This window comes from Python bivittatus, unplaced genomic scaffold, assembly GCF_059951505.1.
Source record: "Python bivittatus isolate LINGU-HERP-01145 unplaced genomic scaffold, Pbiv_v1 ctg000330_np1212, whole genome shotgun sequence".
Taxonomy (NCBI): Eukaryota; Metazoa; Chordata; class Lepidosauria; order Squamata; family Pythonidae; genus Python; species Python bivittatus.
Genome location: NW_028277058.1, coordinates 33,420,023 through 33,438,548, shown reverse-complemented (window position 1 = coordinate 33,438,548; position 18,526 = coordinate 33,420,023).

Below are 18,526 nucleotides of genomic sequence, written 5' to 3'. Positions count from 1 at the left end.
ATGCTTTTAGTTTCTTCCTAACAAAAATAAAATTCTAACTCTTGGTTGTTTTTTATGTCCCTCTTCCAGCTCTGCAATATACTTTTAGAATATGGTAATGCTAATTAACCAGAGACAAATTGTACTTCTTGATTATACTGAGGAGACTGGAAATGAATTCACCTTTATAAGTGTATTCTGTTTCCACCCTCCTGCATCTGACACTATAAATATTTAAAAAAAGGTTTTTCCTGTGAAGGAGTGCGATGAGCTTAAAACGCCTGTAAAGAGTGATGATGGCTAACATTAAATAAGAACAAACATTATTGTTCTTTATACAAATTAGTACAAGATTTGGCATCAGGAAGACTTGAAGTCCTCCTGTAATTCTGCTTTTGATATATTGAATGGCTTTGGGCAAATCAGGTGAAGTCTTTCTCATTCCCTTTCACCATCTTTAAAGTATGTTTAACAATATCTACCTTCCAATCTGAGCTCTCAAGGGCATTATGGAAATTAATTAATACTTGGCAATTGCTGTGCATGTCTTTGAAAAAGCGCATTAAATACCAGCTGTTATCAGAATGTCAATGTGCCTTCCTGTGCTTGTGGTTCTTGTAATATGACATGCTGATCTATGACAACATCATGTGGGTTTTTTAACACCCCCCACTGGGGATTGTATTAGGCATAATTCAGTGAGTCTTCCAAGTAACTAATGGCAGCTTTGATTTTAGATTTTAAGACTTTCAGTCAAGCTCACCTTCTTCCAGAATTGCACAGCTGTACCCAGAGCGCTGAAGTGCTCTGATTAACCATTGCACATCAGTGTCTTTGTGTGACACATCTTATTATTTTGTCACCCATCAGAGCATCATACAGCACCTTTCCCCTTCCAGACTTAAGACAAGAATTGTTGGTCACCTGAGCTTAGCTTTCTCCAACTTCGAGCTTTCCAGATATGTTAGGCTGAAATTCTCATCATACTCAGCCAGTGGTGATGAATGTTGCAGTCCAACACATCTGTAAGGTACCAGCTGGGAAACACTGCCTATTTCTCCTAGTTATTTCTGCTTTTAGGTTTCCCTCTCCATTCCAGTATCTTTAATTGTTTATTTCAAAGATGTATCCTGTGTTTGAGTTTAAACAAAAAAGATGTTTTTAAAAAAAATAAAAGCACATTTTAAAATCTAGCATTAACAATAGTATCAGTGATGTGGAAGTAGGGCACAAAAATGGGACAAATTTTAAGGTGATGATGATTCAAGCGCTTCTGCTGTTAATTGCTGTTGTTGGTTGCAAAGTAAAAGTAGAGTTCAAAAATTTGGTGAATTTTTCAGGTGTTCTGAGAAAGTGGATTAAACTACTATTCTCTCTCCCATCTCTATTTATACCATCTGCAATGAGTGGGGCGGGATGAGGTTTCTGCTCAGCATTAATAAACATAACTTCACATTATGCTTGGCAACAAACCAGAAGCTTCTTATCACAACTTCTGGCTGAGGTCAGGCTGGATGGAAACAAACCTGTTTTTCATCTCTCCTGTTCCCTTCATGAGTTTGCTTTTACTATTATTCCTTTGCATGAATGAATGTGCATTGCTCTGAAAGACCAGAGCCAGCTGTTCTGAAGGACTTGGCAGTCAGTAGATCTTAATGCATTCTGGTTTGATCTTTCATCATTCAGATCATGCCTCTTAATAAAATGAGCAACATCAGAATCTTTATTCAGTTTTTCTTCCTTGTATCTTCCTGCATTCAGCAGAAATGTTGCCAAGATGTCAGTATCAGTTGCCTCAGCTGGGAATGGGCTGACTTCAAATCGGTCTGTGGATAGCCTCACTTTTTTATATATAGCTGGAGAGGGGAAAATGTGCTGTTCTTCCCCAACCCTGAAACTATTATTTGTTATACAGTAGGAGAGCCAATGCAACACAGTGGTTAAGATGTTGGAACTGGACAAGGAAGATCCAGATTCCTCCACTGGGTGACTTTAGGTTGGTTGCTGTCTCTCAACCCAACCAACTTAACAGGATTACGAACTTGCATAAAAGCCTCTTTCAGCTCCTGAAGAAAAGATGTGATATAAATCTAATAAATAATCATAGGTGGGTAAATGTTCACCAGTAAAGGGCTTAAATGCAGTGCTCAGGTAAAATTAGAATGGGGGAATGTAGTGAAGGAAAAACACAGCCTCCTTGTGAGTAAGCCACGGCTCCAGACTGTAAGGGCCTGCAGACTCAGTGCTTGCTAAGCATAAAGGCTGCTCTGAAGAAAGGGCAGGTGTGCATGTTGGAGAAAGTTGAGGGAGACTATAGAGAGCAGAAGATGAGGAAGAGAAGTCTGCTGAGGAAGTCCCTGTTGGAATTACCCTTATCGGGCCTATATAAACAGACTCCCCCACAGTGGTGTGTCATACCATAGGCAAGTTAAGCATTTGCCTAGAGCCCCAAAATTCAGTTTTTGGAGCCCCACCCACCTGACTAGCGATGGGACTTGCCTCCCTGAGGGTGCCCATCTCCCTCCCTGACTGGAGCTGGCAAAAGAGCAGCTGTAGCAGGTCTGGCGTTGGGACCGAGGGATGGAGAAGGCAGGCAGGCACCACTTGGGGGTCTTATGGAGGGCATCAATTGGAGGCACCTGAGCCCACCTCCCCTTTTTGTGCTGGCACTGGAGTGGCCAGACTTATTTTCCTCCTTAGGAAGTTGGGGATACCATGTGGGGCCAAAAGGGTGGGGGAAGCATCAATTTTTTTTGCATCAAAACTTGGTGGTGGCTAAATTTTATTTTGCCTAAGCTCTCACACAGGCATAATGTGCCACTGCTCTTCCCCCCTGCCCCCCCGCCCCGCCCCCATGCTGCCTGGCCGGGATTCAGCTGATTGCCCAGGCAGAGAAGATAGCTGGTTCCTCATATTTAAAAGCCTTACTTAGAGGGAAGGACAGAGCTTATGCGCTTACAGCTGAAGCTGGAAGGTTTGAGACTGGTGCAAGAGCAGAAAAAGAAGCATCACATTGCTGCTGCCGGACTCATTTACTTCCTTGGTCCCTGACAGCCACAGGGAAAGAACAAGTTGTGAAAGGTTCAGTGGCCGTCTCCCAACTCCAGTGATGCAATCAAATATGAAGAACTATGGATGCTTCTCAGCTCCTTCCAAGGGTAGAAAATCTAACAATGGATTTCCTATTTTACATAGCAGGAGAAGCTAAAGATAATCAAAGCTCAAGGTGGGTGAGATTTCTAAAAAGGAAATATTAAGGCATAATTGCAAACAATTCTAATGAAGAAATTGGTAGAAACAGAAGAACCATAACAGACAGTTACTCATGCCCTGGTCACCTCATGGGTAGATTGTTCCAATGTGGTCTATATGGGGCTACCCTTAAAGACCATCCAGAAGCTACAGCTGGTCAAAATGCAATGGTGTGAGCAATAATGTGTATTTCTCAGTATGCGGATCTGTCATTGCTGCTATGTGAACTGAATTGGTTGCCAGTTGGCTTCCAGGTGTGATTCAAGGTGCTGGTCATTACCTATAAAGTTCTTCATGACATAGGACCTGGATATATGAGGGACTGCCTATCTTCAATTGTTCTGCCTGCCTACCCGGTATGTTCTAGCAGAGTGGATATGCTCCAGGTTCCTTCTATTAAACATTGTCATCTTATGAGACCAAGGAGGTGTGCCTTCTCTGTTGCAGCCCCAGCTCTCTGGAACAGAATCCTTCCAGAGATACAGACAATGCCCTCTTTCCTGGGGCTCCAGAAAGCCCTTAAGACCTGACTTTGTTCTCACGCCTGGGTTAGTGTGTTTGTGGGGGCCCTGGTGTGGTTTGTTACTGTTAAGATTGTTTTTGTTCAGCCTGCCCATGGTGTTGTATGTTTTTAACTGTTTTTATTGCTTTTGCATTTTGTAAGCTGTGCTGCCCAGAGTCTACTGAATTGGGCAGCTATAATAAATTTTAAATGATCATGATGATAATAATATAATAATAATAATGCCACCAATGTAGATACACTAGAAGCTTACTGAAGATCTAAAAAAAAGAAGGAAATATAGAAAAGAGGGACAGATCACCAAGAAAAAATACAGAAAGGGGCTGTGGAAAAAGAGTCAGGAAAGTTAAAGCTCAGAATGAGCTGAGGTTGGTGAAAGAAGCTAAGAACAAGAAAAATAGCTCCTTCACATATATTAGAATAAAAAGAAAAAATTAAATATATTTACTGCTCAATCTTTTTTGGAAAAAATATATATGATCCACTGGAAATTGTGAAGAGCAGGATCAAAAGGTAGGGGAAGCTTGAGGCTGACAGAAACATGGTCAGAAAATATCTATTTACTCTGGATGAGTATAAATCTCTAGAACCAGATGTATTGCATCCTGAAGGATAGCTGATGGTTTGGTTCAATCATATAACACATTCAATCATAAAACACATAAAGTGTTGGCTTTGAGAAATCCTGGAGAAGTGATGAAATGCCAGATGGCTGGAGGATGGCGAATATTGTCTATAATCTTCAAATAGAAGGAAAAGGAGAATCTTTTGAATTACTTACTAGCAATCTGACATTAATACCTGGTAAGATTCTAGAGTAGTTAGCAAAGAAAGCAACCTGTAAACACATTGAAAATAATGCAGTGAGTACCAGGTATCAGCATGGATTTATAAAGAATAAGTCTTTACTTATTTAATTTCATTTTTCAGTGAGTAACGCCTTTAGTGGATTGTGGGTATGCATATCCTGATTTCAGCGAAGCTTTTAGTATAATTCCTCATCACATTCTGATAAACAAGCTGGTTAAGTATGGGATAGATGGTATGGCAATTAGGTGAATCCATAGCTGGCTCAAAAATTGCACTCTCTGAGTGATAATCAAACAGAATAAATTAAATATTGTGTGGGGTGCCACAAACTTTAGTCCTGGGCCCTGTATTTTTAAACATTTTTATTAATGACTTCAATTGTCATTCTTTGTGTTGGGTATTGGATTCTCAGGACCCAGCCAAATAAACTCCAGCAAGTAAAGACTGTCCTGTGAACTATTTTTTTCTTTCTTTATACATGAGGTATATCAAAGATGGAAAGGATTGTTTCTCTTTCACCCTTGCAAGGCTATCATGCAAGTGATATTTAATATAAGCAGATAAACCAATCTCTCCCCTTCTGTCTGTGGTTCATTTCAAAGTCAAGCTTTGCATACAGTAAAAAATAATAAATTAATGTCATTAATTGCTCCTACCATTCAGTGATTAATTAGCTCCTTTCCTGCAAAGTAAACATTTCTGCTGCTGTTTCAGAGTGTCTAATCTAAAACGTAACTATGGCTAGATTTCCCCTCTTAGAGTTAATCAAGGGCATTAGTTATATTTAGCTGGGAATTTTTCATGGCTAGTAAAATGAGGGTATTCTTTTTTCTGATCCTTTACTCCCTCTGGCCATCTACACAGAGAAGACATGATACCTTGAAGTCTGATTCTCTGACATTTTCAATTATCTTTGCCCACCCTGGCACAGCTTAGTTTGCCAGCCATGATTTTCTTTTTCTCCATCTCCAAAAGTCTATGAACAGCACTCTCTTCCTGCCCTCTGCTTACCCATCTTCAACTCCCTCCCACCCCAGCATGAGAAACTCTGCACATGTGTGAAAACTATCACCTTCCAAGTATAGTTTGTACACCTAGAAAAATTACATGACATGGTAGAGAGTGCTTAGCTTCACCATTCTGACACAAGCATGGTTATCAAATTTGCCAATGACATAAAATTGGGTAGGATTGCTAATACTCTAGAAGATAGAAATAAAATTTAAAATTAGATTGATAATTGTGCTGAAAATAATGAAATTTAATAGACACAAAGTTCTCTACTTCTAAAATAGAAGATGTACATGTATAGGATGGGGGATAGGTGGAGATAGCTAAATTTGTGGAAAAAATTTAGACAGATTGCAAACCAAATATGAGTTAGCAAGGTGATGAGGCTGAAAATTGAAGGATAATGCTAGCTGCAACAACAGATCCAAAATCATGATAAATAATAGTTCCACTTTACTCTGTATTGGTTTGACATAAGTTGTATCCAGTTCTGAGTACTAAGTACACTTTATAAAGAATTCAGACTAACTGGAACAGGTTGAGAGAAAGGCTGTGAGGATAACCAGAGACTTGGAATTAAGCCTCGTAAATATGGTTAGAAAAAATGGGAAATGTTTATCCTTGAAGGGAGAAAGAATATGATAGTTCTCTTAAATTCCTGAAAGGAAGTCACATGGAAGAAGATAAAGATGTATTCTCTATCATTCCAGAGTGCAAGACACAGAATAATGAATTTCAGTTACACAGAAGCAGACTGAGGTTCAGAATAGATTAGTTAAGAAAAGAACACTTCAGAATGGAATAATTCAACCAGTTTTGATGGAGTTTCTTTCTGGAAAAACAGATTCATGGTCTGGGAGTGCTCATTGATCCTCAGTTAATATTGGATTTTGGCAAGAAATGACTATGCAATTATATTTAGTGCACCAGTTGCTACACTTCCTAAATTGGTCAGATTTAGTAACAGTTAACTATGCCTTAATTACATCCTATCTTGATTAGTGCAACCCCTCTATATGAAGGCATTTAAAAAAAATTTTTTTTTTATTAAAGAGTTTTGCAATACTAAAAGATAATACAAACTGAAATTAGGGGGAAAAAAAAGAATAGAGTAGAAAAGAAATACAAAGTACAAAAAAGAAAAGGAAAAAAATGAAAGGAGATAGAAAAAAAGAATAAAGAAGTGACTCCCAATCTTCCTTATAACAAGTATAGGCAAATTAATAGTTCCCCACTCCCCATGAAGTTACATGGTTCATTTCTTCCCATAGTCCATTTCCCTCCCCCTTGTCCATTTACAAATCCAAAAATTCTTGTTATTTCTGTTCAAATATTGGCAAAAAGTCCATAAAGGGTTTCCAGAATTTCATTAAAATATTTCTTATTTTAACCCTGATCAAACAAGTCCATAAATCCTTCCATATTATTGTCTGTCACATCTTTCACTTCTTCTTTATAATCTTCTTCAAAAAATACATTTACAGGTGCAGAGATTATTGCTGCCATGTTAGTTATACATTTATCTCCCAATTCTTCAAAAATCCTTTGAAATGTCTCAAGGGTCATACCTTTATCTAACATTTTATAAATTGCACTTTTCTTTTTCCTGCCTGGAACTTTAGTCCCCTCTAGTGGCTCATTTCTATATTAACAAAGTCTCAGATTTCTTTGTTGTTTTGTTTTCAACTTTCAGCCAAAGATCTCTTTCCTGACAGATTAAACAATTTGTGTTCCCACAGAAATGTTGTTTTATTTACTCAATTTTTCAAAAGTCTTAGCAAAAGTCCTAATAATCCAAATGCATCTGGTTCCTTAATCCATTTATTACTTTCTTAGATTAAATTCTTATTTAGTTTTTTGCCATTTATTTTATATTCTTTCTTTAAATGGCAGGTTAGCTTTTCTTCTATTTTGGGACAAAGTATTACTCACCAGGTAGTTTTTCAAACTTGTTGTTTAGAGGACATCTTTTAACTGTAAAATAATCATAAATCCAGAGGTGATTAGAAAGTGAGGTGCTCACATTGGTATATGTCACCAGAGAAATTGTCTAGAATGTATAAGGGCACTTCACATTTATGTTGGAAATGTGAATAACAAGAAGGGACATTTTATCATGCTTGGTGGACATGTAAAAAAACTAGAAAATTTTGGATTCAAATACACACACCAATTCAGGGGATTTTAAAGATTAATACACAACTGAGACCAGAGGTTTTTCTTTGGGGGTTGATGGACAAATGGTTGGAAAAGTCATGGAACTTTTTTTTTTTGTATGATAACTGCAGCGAGATTATTGTATGCACAAAGATGGAAAGATTCAACATTACCCACAAGGGAAGAATGGTTGGTGAAGTTGATGGAACTTGCTGAAATGGCTAGATTGACTTCTTTGATCAGAGAAAAGACAATATCTACATTTATTGCTGACTGGAAACCCCTTATGGACTTTTTGTGTAAAACAAAAAAATGAACTTATGATTTATGGTTTTGATGATTAGATAAGGTAGATTATAGAAAGAAGAGAGCCATGTTGTAACCATAGAGTAAGAGGTAAAGTTATAAATTGCATTATAACAGTGGTAAAGAGGAGTGGAAGCCACTTCTTTGTATTTTTTTTCCCTTTCTTTTCTATTTTTCTTTTACTTTTTCCCCTTTTTTGCACTTTTAGCTTTCTCTCTGATTTCTTTTTCTTTTTTCTTATTTATATTAGTTTGTATTAGTTTTTATCTTCCTTTATATATATCTGTGATCTTATGCCTCATATCAGCTGCTGTGCTCTGTAATGGAGGGGGTGGCAGTGACGTTCCAGCTTCAGGTGTTGGCTGCACATCCAGTTGCTCTTCCAAGTCTGCTTGAGTCTGGGTTGTAATGTGGAGTTGGTCTATCTCAGGTTGTGAGAGCAGCTTCCTCTTCACTATGTTGAAGTGCTGGGTAGCTAATTGTTAGATTGATGTCAGGCCTAGCCCAAGGAACTCCAAGAGACAATGCCAATTCAGTCCAGCTATGTTTATTAGCTACAATCTCTAGCAAGAATCTTCCCAGACTGAAACCCCAGTTCCCAAAGTCCTCCAGCCACAACAGTGTGAATTCCTCAGGGAGGTGCCAGTCTCATCCTCTTGTTCCTCCCACGCGGTTCTGGTGAACTAAGAAAATGTTTATCTCCCTGAGCTTGGCCTTCATAATTCCATTCCATCACAGAACAAGATCCACACCATCAACACATACGCCCTGCTAGTCATCAGATACCCTGCTGATATAGTGAGCTGGCCGAAGGAGGATATGGAGGCTGCTGATGTGAAGACCCGGAAGCTCCTCACAATGTACGGAGGCTTCCACCCCAAGTCCAACACCCAGAGACTGTACACCAGCCGCAAAGAGGGCGGGCGGGGTCTGGTGAGTGTCAAAGCCACTGTCATGGATGAAACCCAGAGCATCCAGGAGTACATCAGTAAGATGGCACCCAAAGATGAACTGCTGAGACAATGCCTGAGGCAGCAGCAGACATGGGAGGAAGTTCAAGTGGAGGAAGTACCATGGCAAGACAAGCCCCTGCATGGGAAGTACCATCAACAGATAGCTGAGGTGGCTGACATTAGGAAATCCTATCAGTGGCTGGAAAGGGCTGGACTAAAAGACAGCACTGAGGCACTGATCATAGCAGCACAAGAACAGGCACTAAGCACCAGATCCATAGAAGCAAGGGTCTACCACGCTAGGCAGGACCCAAGGTGCAGGTTTTACAAAGAGGCCTCAGAGACAGTCCAACACATAGTGGCAGGGTGTAAGATATAGGCAGGAACAGCATATACTGAATGGCACAACCAAGTAGCTGGCATTGTGTACGGGAACTTCTGCATAGTGTATGGGCTAGACCCTCCCAAGTCCAGATGGGAGATTGCACAGAAGGTCATGGAGAATAACAGGGCTAAGATCCTGTGGGACTTCCAGATCCAGACGGACAGGCAGGTAGTGGCCAATCAACCAGACATCATGATAGTAGACAAGGACCAGAAGACAGCAGTAGTGATAGATGTATCAGTAACAAGTGACAGCAACATCAGGGAGAAGGAGTATGAGAAGCTGGAGAAGTACCAGGGCCTGGAGGAAGAACTAGAGAGGATGTGGAAAGTAAAGGCCAAAGTGATCCCAGTGGTGGTAAGAGCACTTGGGGCTATGACTCCTAAGCTGGGAGAGTGGCTCCAACAGATCCCAGGAGCGACATAAGAGCTCTCTGTCCAGAAGAGTGCAGTGCTAGGAACAGCTAAGATACTGTGCAGAACTCTTAAACTCCCAGGCCTCTAGCAGAGGACCTGAGATTGAGGAAGACACATACCACCCATAGGGGTGAGAGGGGAATTTTTTTATATATAAGATAAGATGGTCAAACCTAGTGTCCTTAAAAAGCTCTGCCACACTTGAGAGCTTGATGGCGTCCATCATCTCCCAGCATTTAGATGCGTGGGATGATCAATACCCTGCAGTCTCCTAGCAAAGAGCAGCCATCCAAAGTTCAGGTGAACAATCCCTCATCCTCTCCTTATCCATAGGGGTTCCACTGGACTGAGCTTGCCACCGGTCCATCGGTCATTGCTGCGTTGTCTCTGTTCTTTCAGAGACATCTAGTTTGCCATTTTTCCTTACCCAGAAGCCGAATTCTACACAAAGATATTCTTGAAAATGTGCAGAAGTTGGTGGTACAAACTATTGCATCTCTCCTTTTAGCCACTACAAGCTACTGGGAACAATTGATGGCCCTAAAAAAGATCTTCATTGGTTGCTGGTTGCTTGCCAGCAAAAATTTAAGATGCTTGTACTGACTTTGAATGTCCTAAACAGCTTAGGGACTGCCATTCAAGACTGACAAAGAGAGGCCTTTTCAAAGATGTGCTGGCCATGAGAGCCCTCTTTTTCTAGCATGCAGGAAGGAGCTTTCTCCTGCACTGTTTCCTGGCTATTGAATAGACTTCTTCAGAAGTTGCATTTGGCTCCCACTTTCTCAGAGTTTAGAAAATCTATAAAGATGCATCTCTTTTACCAGGTTTTTGTTAGATGATCTTATTGTTCATTTTAATCTGTGTTTTTAATTTTAATTTTATTGATAGCTGCCTTTAGTGCTTGCCAGAATAGAAAGGTGAAGTAGTTATTATTATTGTTGGTTGCACAGCCAGCCAGATGTTTGAACTGGATTTGGCATTTTTATCCATCTATCGAGTCTTTCCCAAGGCCCTGGATAGGCAGATCTTGTTGTTTGATGGTGTTAAGGGTATTGTCACAGGATGTAAGCTGTTCCAAGTAAAGCTGCCTTTTGCAATTGATTGATGTTGATTTTGTCAATGCTGATGGTGTTCAAGTGGTGCTTTAGATGTTTTGGGATTGCACCCAAGGCACCTATTACTGTTGGTACTATCTTTGTTTTCCTTTGCCACAGTCGTTCTATTTGCAGGTTTTATATTTTGTGATTTCTCCAGTTCTTTCTCTTCTCTTCTGCTGTCTCCAGGTATTGCAATATCTACTATCCAGACTCCTTCTCCTTCTCCTTCTCCTTCTCCTTCTCCTTCTCCTTCTCCTTCTCCTTCTCCTTCTCCTTCTCCTTCTCCTCCTTCCTGCACTGAACATTTAATATTTAGTTGGACTCAATGCCTCCTTCCAATTATATGATTCTATTTGTTTATATTCTGGGAGATCCATTTCAAAGTGGTTCTTGCTTTTGAGTTTTCCTAAGAGAATACTATATCACCTGAAAGGGAAGGTTTTGTGGTTCCTGAGATTCATTTTTGTGGAATGAAGTATTGATGCAGCTCTGCAAGCATGAGGGAGCCTCTGCTGATGAATCCACTGGACAATGCATCCAGGTAAAAAGCTACGCTGACAGTTTAATTAAGCACCTGGGTGAGGAAAAGCTAAGTACCTGCCCATTTATTTAGAGCACTAATCATCATGAAGCTGAAGCAAGAACAGAACAAGGGCATTTTATTCCTAGAGGGAAATTCCAGAGGGAAAAACTAACAGCTGAGGAGTCAATTCTAGGCTGGCAATCTGACAGAATTTACCACCTCAGGATTTGAATCCTAGGTGGGATAATTTTATAGAAATAATTCTTGCAGCTCTACAATTGTGAATTGATGATTCTGTTCCTTTTCATAATCCTGTTTTGTCAGATCAAGGTTCACTCAGCCAAACTGCCCGTATCAAGGGATGGGGGGAAATGTATCCAATAGAGTAAGTACAGTATTCTAAATTTACAGTTTCTGTATCAGTACCTTAATTGAAATATAGACACTATCACATCACTCCTTAATTTAGCCTAATCAGTCTGAAGCCAACTCACTATAATCTTCACTTCTGCAGACCCTATAATGTAGGCAGGGAATAACATGAGTGCAATCCCACCAACTGACTAATAGATGAATGTGAAGTATATCATTCACCGGTGTTCTTCCTCAACTGCCAACAATCTTGAAGCAAGAAAAGTGCCTTGTCTCCCAACCCATCTGAAAGGGAAATTTATTTATTTATCAAATTTATATAACTGCCCATCTTACATATGGGACTCTGGGTGGTACACACAAATTAAACAAAACAATTAAAACCATTAAAAACCATTAAAGCAATTAAAAAGCATAAATTTAAACAAAACCACAAGAGAGTACATTCAAAATCGTACATACAGTATAACCATTTCATGAGCTCCCTATTTCCATAGGATCCCCAAGCCTACTGATAAAGCTAAGTTTTAAGGGATTTCTGGAAGGTCAATAGAGTCAGGGCCAATCTAATCTCTGAGGGGAATGATGTTCCAAAGGGTGGGTGCCACGGCAGAGAAAGCTCTCCTCCTGCGTCCTGTCAGATGGAATTCCTTAGCAGATGGGACCCGTAACATGTCTCTCCTGCCGGACTTGATATAACCAGGGAAAGGTGGTCCCTCAAATAACCCAGCCCTGTGCCATTGCTAGCATTTGTCTCCCTTTCAGTATATGTTGGGAAGGAAGGAAGGAAGGAAGGAAGGAAGGAAGGAAGGAAGGAAGGAAGGAAGGAAGGAAGGAAGGAAGGAAGGAAGGAAGGAAGGAAGGAAGGATTGTGCAGTTATTATATGATGGTGAAGTAATAGTGTAGTGTAATGTCATAATGCTTTGCGGCCAGACAGGAAGAAAAAGGATTTAGGAGAGGAATGAGGGACAGACACAAAAATGGAGAACTTTGAGAGTGCTATATCTAAAACTGTTATATAATAAAGAGTTTTCAGTTATGACTTCCTCAGGAATCTATGGTTAAGAAACTGGAGATGAAGAAACAGCATGGAAGGGTGGCTCATGCTGGTCTTGCTGCTTCCCAATTTCTGAATATGAATTCAGATGATCTGTATGCAGTGTACAAGCTGTGGACTGACACCTTTACATTCTGTGAAATAGCTGTCAAAATAGGCAAGGAGGATGCTGTTCAAAGAGCTGCACTGCTGCACTGCTTGGGAGCTCCAATTTACTAGGAGCATAAGGTACCTTTTCATATAACAAAGCTGTTTTGGATAAATATTTCACTCCATGCTGAAATTTTGTAATGGAATGGTGTAAACCAGTGTTACTCAACCTCAGCAACTTAAAGATGTGTGGATTTCAACTCCCAGAATTCCCCCAGACAGCATCTTAAAGTTGCTGAGGTTAAGAAGCACTGGTTTAAACTCTGACATAGAACAATGTACTTAGGGACTTAAGCTAAATTGTGTGAATATGGAGACTTAGAAGCAGATGTGATTGGTGATCAAGTGCTGAGAAAATATATCGACAAAACATTGTATCATAAATATCTGCAACGGGAGATCTGATATTGGGTAAAGCAGTTTCCATGGTCAGATTATATGAAAATGCTAAGAGTGTTGCTTAGTGGCAGGAAGGAGTAGCATCTTTATTTATACCTCCATTAACTGTGTTAATCAGTAAAAGGTGGCAAAAAGACTGGTCAAAAGTGTCTGGGAACACAGTGTTCCTGAATTCAAATCAACCACAGGCAGAAATTCCTGTGTATTATTGCATCATTCCAGAGAACAGTGCAGTACACTGAACACTATCTGTTTTTCTATATCTATATATCTGTATCTGTCTCTATCTCTCTATCTCTATCTCTCTATCTCTCTGTCTAATCTATCTAATCTATCTAATCTATCTAATCTATCTAATCTATCTAAATAAAACCTTTATCTTGGGTTTGCTACAAAAAAGCCAAGGATTCATCTCATAACTAGCATATAAAACAAATGTGATAGGTGATTGATAGTAGGAGTGCCCAGAACGTAATTTGCAGCAGACTTTATTATTGCAATATTTGCAAGCAAGGAATTAAAATAGTTGCCCACTCCCACCCCCACCCCTAAGCTATAGTAAATCTGCCAACATGTTTTTTATCTGCAGTAAGCCTGCCAACCCAAACATGTTTGGGTTATTTCACAGTGCAAATTGCTGCAAAAAAACAAACAAACAAACCAACCAAAATGTGGTTGATGATTTTGCATATGTTATCTAAGATTATCTGGAACCACTTCTTGTCCAAAAAACTATATATTTCCTCTATATATTTCCGAAAGGAGACTCTGTGAACCATATTACAAGTGCCACCACTAATTCTCAGTGTCAAATGGATCAGCTGGTGGAGTACTACAATTTCTTGTTTAAAGGGCTTGGAGAAATTACTGAATATACTCACAAAGTTACAGTGGATGAGACTATTGTGCCTCTTGCACAGAACCTGAGACATATACCATATGCTTTGGGAGAAGCTGTGAATGCTAAATAAGACAAAATATCGTAGAATGGGGTTGTAGTATATGAAAGTACAAATTGAGTATCCAGCATGTTGATTCTACCAAAGAAAAATACTAATGAAATCTGTCTTTCTGAGGGAGGTAAACAAGGTTATGGTGTGGGGATGCTGTCCTGTAGTTACAACAGATAATATTTGGCATGGTATGCAAGGTACATGGATGTTTGCTAAATTTAGAACCCCACGATTTTTGGCAAGTAGAATTAGCACCAGAATCTATAACACACCATGGCTGAAATATGTTCCATAACATTCCATTAGGATTCTCAAGTGCCTCTGAGGGTTACTGAAGTTATAGACTTTATAACTTAGTAATTTGTTGTTAATAAACCATGTTTGCATGTAGCTGCAATGAGGGAGAGGGAGAGATACATTCTGAACAGTGATTATAGACAAGCACCAGGAACTGGATGCTGAATCTCTTTCAGGGTGTGGAGAAGTTGGAGGGAGAAAAGAAGTCCCATGAACCAGTGAGTCAAGAGGAGGAATGAGGGAAGAATTTCCATCCATGGAAAACAAACTGGCCGCAAGAAATAATTGACTATACTCCCAAACCATCCAACATTATGAGATTGGGCAGGTCTGCCATCAGTGTTACAAAGTTTTCATGGAAAGATACTCACAGCTCATACTTTTCCAAACATGTACATAGTAACAATGATAATCTTCCCCAATCTAGTGCTCTCCAGATGTGCTAGTTTTCACCTTTTGTAATATGGGACTTAAGAGTACAACACACATGGAAGTTAGCAGGCTAGATACCAACCATCTTTGCTTTAGTGATCACTAAGTCTCTAGGGTGGTTTCTATGGTTAATAGAATGCTAAACAACTGATTGCACAATTCCTTCTTGAGATTTCTTGAGCAAAGGCCATCTAGGAGCTTCTAAGAAACACTGAACAAAAATATTGTGCAAGAAAATTACAAATCTGTGGAAGAATTTCCAAAAACTACCATTTTCCTCTGGCCTTTACTACAACCAAGCAATTTTAGAAATCTGAATATGTTGCATATTCATTATGTTGCACTTTCTTTTTAAAAAAGAATTGCAATCCAAATCTGCACTGTAAAAAAAGCAGTCTTGATGCCAAGAGAAGCTGAATTGATTTCCTCAATTAAATTATGGAAAGTAAGAAGATTGCATAGCTTATTTTGCATAATATATTTTGCTTCTAAGACACGTGGTGAGTAAGAGACAAGAGTTTTGAACCAAGGTACCTCAAATGAGCTAACTTACAGAATGCATCCAAAATCTGGGACCCATTACTCTCGTGGGATTGAAATTTGGGAAATTTGTGGCCTCTTCAGCACTGCTGCGCTGCCGTGGTCACCCCAGGTCACGTGATCATCATGGGCATATCCCTGACCCCTTTCCCACCTCCCTCTGTGCACTGCACCCAATCAGCTGGTGGCAAGGCCTGATGGGTGAGTAGCAATTGGCTGCTTTGGAAATGAGGCAGAAATTTGAAATCTCTTAACAGCGGTGGGCATTGAGGGAAGGATGAGGGAGTGACTTGGATGCCCGCTGGCGAGGTAGGGCTGTCTGGGGGGCGCTGGTGGTCGACAGGTGAGCCCTTTTCCTCTATGGAGGCAGAGGGTCCTTGGGACAGCTGGAATGGGGAGCAGGGGTGCAGTGTTCCTCATGGTCTGTGGCTTCCTTTGTTCCACGTCCCCCCAGTAAAGTGGCAGGTAGTTCTGCAGGTCAGCCAAGGAGGAGGAGGAGGAGGAGGCTTCACTGAGGCTCCCCTGAAAGTTGTGAGGGGAGGGCAAATGGTGTAAGCCTATATTATATGTGGGAAGGAAGGAAGGAAGGAAGGAAGGAAGGAAGGAAGGAAGGAAGGAAGGAAGGAAGGAAGGAAGGAAGGAAGGAAGGAAGGAAGGAAGGAAGGAAGGAAGATTTCTGACGTTCCCTGCCAGTTTCCCACAAGCAAAGTCAATGGAGAAGCTGGGAGCAAGTCGTAAGTTGCTCACACTCCCACTGCTTTTTTGTTCTTGGTCATTCTGTTTCTCTATTTAGGTAAGGAAATATCTCTCAAACAATGACCCAATGGGTCATGGATTGTCAGGTATCTACTAAGATTCTGATGGTCCTTACCTTGTTGCCTTCCATAAGACCTTGAAGACCTGGTTTGTCCCTTGGGCATTGAGTCAGAGCATTGAATAAAACCCTCCCGTAATGGCTTTGGAATTTGAAAAATGTGTGGTTGGCCTGGGTTATGCTGTATTGTGGTGTGTCTTTGTGTGTTTTATCATTGATTATTTTTGGTGTTTTGATTTTTTATTCTTTTAACCCTATGCAACCCACTTAAAGTCACTGTTTGTGAGTTAGAGGCCAGATAAAAGATAGATAAAATAGGAGATGTATTTCTGAGCTCCCTAGAAAAGAGAAAAAGTATGTTTGCCCTGTTTTAGTGTGTGTATTTATTTTTTTCTATTAGATGGAGTGGAAGAGAAAACATTATTCTTGGTGGGGTGTTTGAGGAGGGAAAGAAGAAGAAAATCTCCAGAAGAAAGAATGAGAAAGAAAAAAAAAGGAACAGAAAACACCACAGTGTATTTCACTTTCTATATCATAATGTGAACCTAGCAATACTTGGAAAATTTCCAGCCTGTATTTTCCATTCCATCAAGTAAAAAGTCATCCATAATTAATTGGGCATACATGCTGATCATTTTTAATATAAATACTAGTAAAGACTGCAGATTAGAAGCATGCTCCCTCTACTTTCACATTGGACAGAAGGCTTCTTGTAAGATTGTACTTGCTGCTGCATATAAGCATATTATTTCAAAAGAATATGGGAGGCATCTTACAGCTTTCTTACATACAGTAGGTAACATTTAAAAAGCCAGTTTTTCTCAGAATAATCATGAACATATGTAGATCTCTATAGTAACACTGAAAAGTGAAGGGACTCTATGAAGCAAGCAGCGAAATACACCCAGTTTGATCCCTGGGAGAAATATAAAATGACAATAATTTCAAAGTAGAATCCCAGTACAAATTTATATCCTGACTCTTTTACTCTCACACAAATCATGGTCCCATTACACCCATATATAATATTTTTTTTATTTGTAATTTGAGCTTCACGTATCAATCTTCCCTGAAAAAAAAAAAAATCTGTGTCCTTAACTGGCTCCTAGAAAATCAAAAGAAATTTTAGCAACATCAAAAAACTTTCCTCTTCTAAGACCCCTTGATTTAGTTCAGTTTCTCACAACAGCTAGACAAGAACTGAGAGGAAAAAATTGCCAGCAAATTCAAAGCATGTTTTTTTTAATCTTTCAAAAATCTTTCCTTGTTCTTAACCACAGTTCCTTCCATACTTCATCTGTTCTCTTTTCACAGCTTTTTTTAAATAAACAGATGCAGAGTATAGGCAGGAAAAAAAAGCATTCTGATATGAGATGGTATTGGCTAGTACTTTTCCTTTCGAGAATAAGGCATGCCTCTTTTGCCTTCCCTGTGACTGCTTCTCTATTGTCAAAATGTATTTCCTACACTTCCAGAGGGAATGAGAAGGGACTAGCAGGTAATTAATTTTTAGTATAGGAGTTCCTGTCTTTGGACAGCATGTTTCTGTATTGGTGAAGACAATAAAATCCTTGGAACAATTAAAGACTTAATTATGAATCACTTGCAAGGGGAAAAAAGAAAACGGGTGGTTCACTTAAAAAAAAAAAAATCAAACCCACACACATTTAGAAAGATCATGCAATTTGAAAATCAACCATTTCTAATGGCATCAGAGTTCTGTCAGAAAATGACTTCTTTAAATTTTTTAAATTCCGTCTTTATTATTTTTATAAATAAGGCAGTGAACATATCTAATGCTCCTTCTATTTTCCCCACAACAATAACCCTATGAAGTGAGTTGGGCTAAGAGAGGGTGACTGGCCCAAAGTCACCCAGCTGGCTTTCATGCCTAAGGCGGGACTAGAACTCATAGTCTCCTGGTTTCTAGCCTGGTACCTTGAACACTACTTGATTTTAAACACAGAAAATGTGGAACAGGAAATTTAACACAGTGAGGACTGGTGACCTAAAAGTGGCCCTAGCTCAACTGTGAAGACAAGCTCATAAACCCAAATCACTACAGAAAATTAAAAACAAAAAAAACTGACACTGTTGAT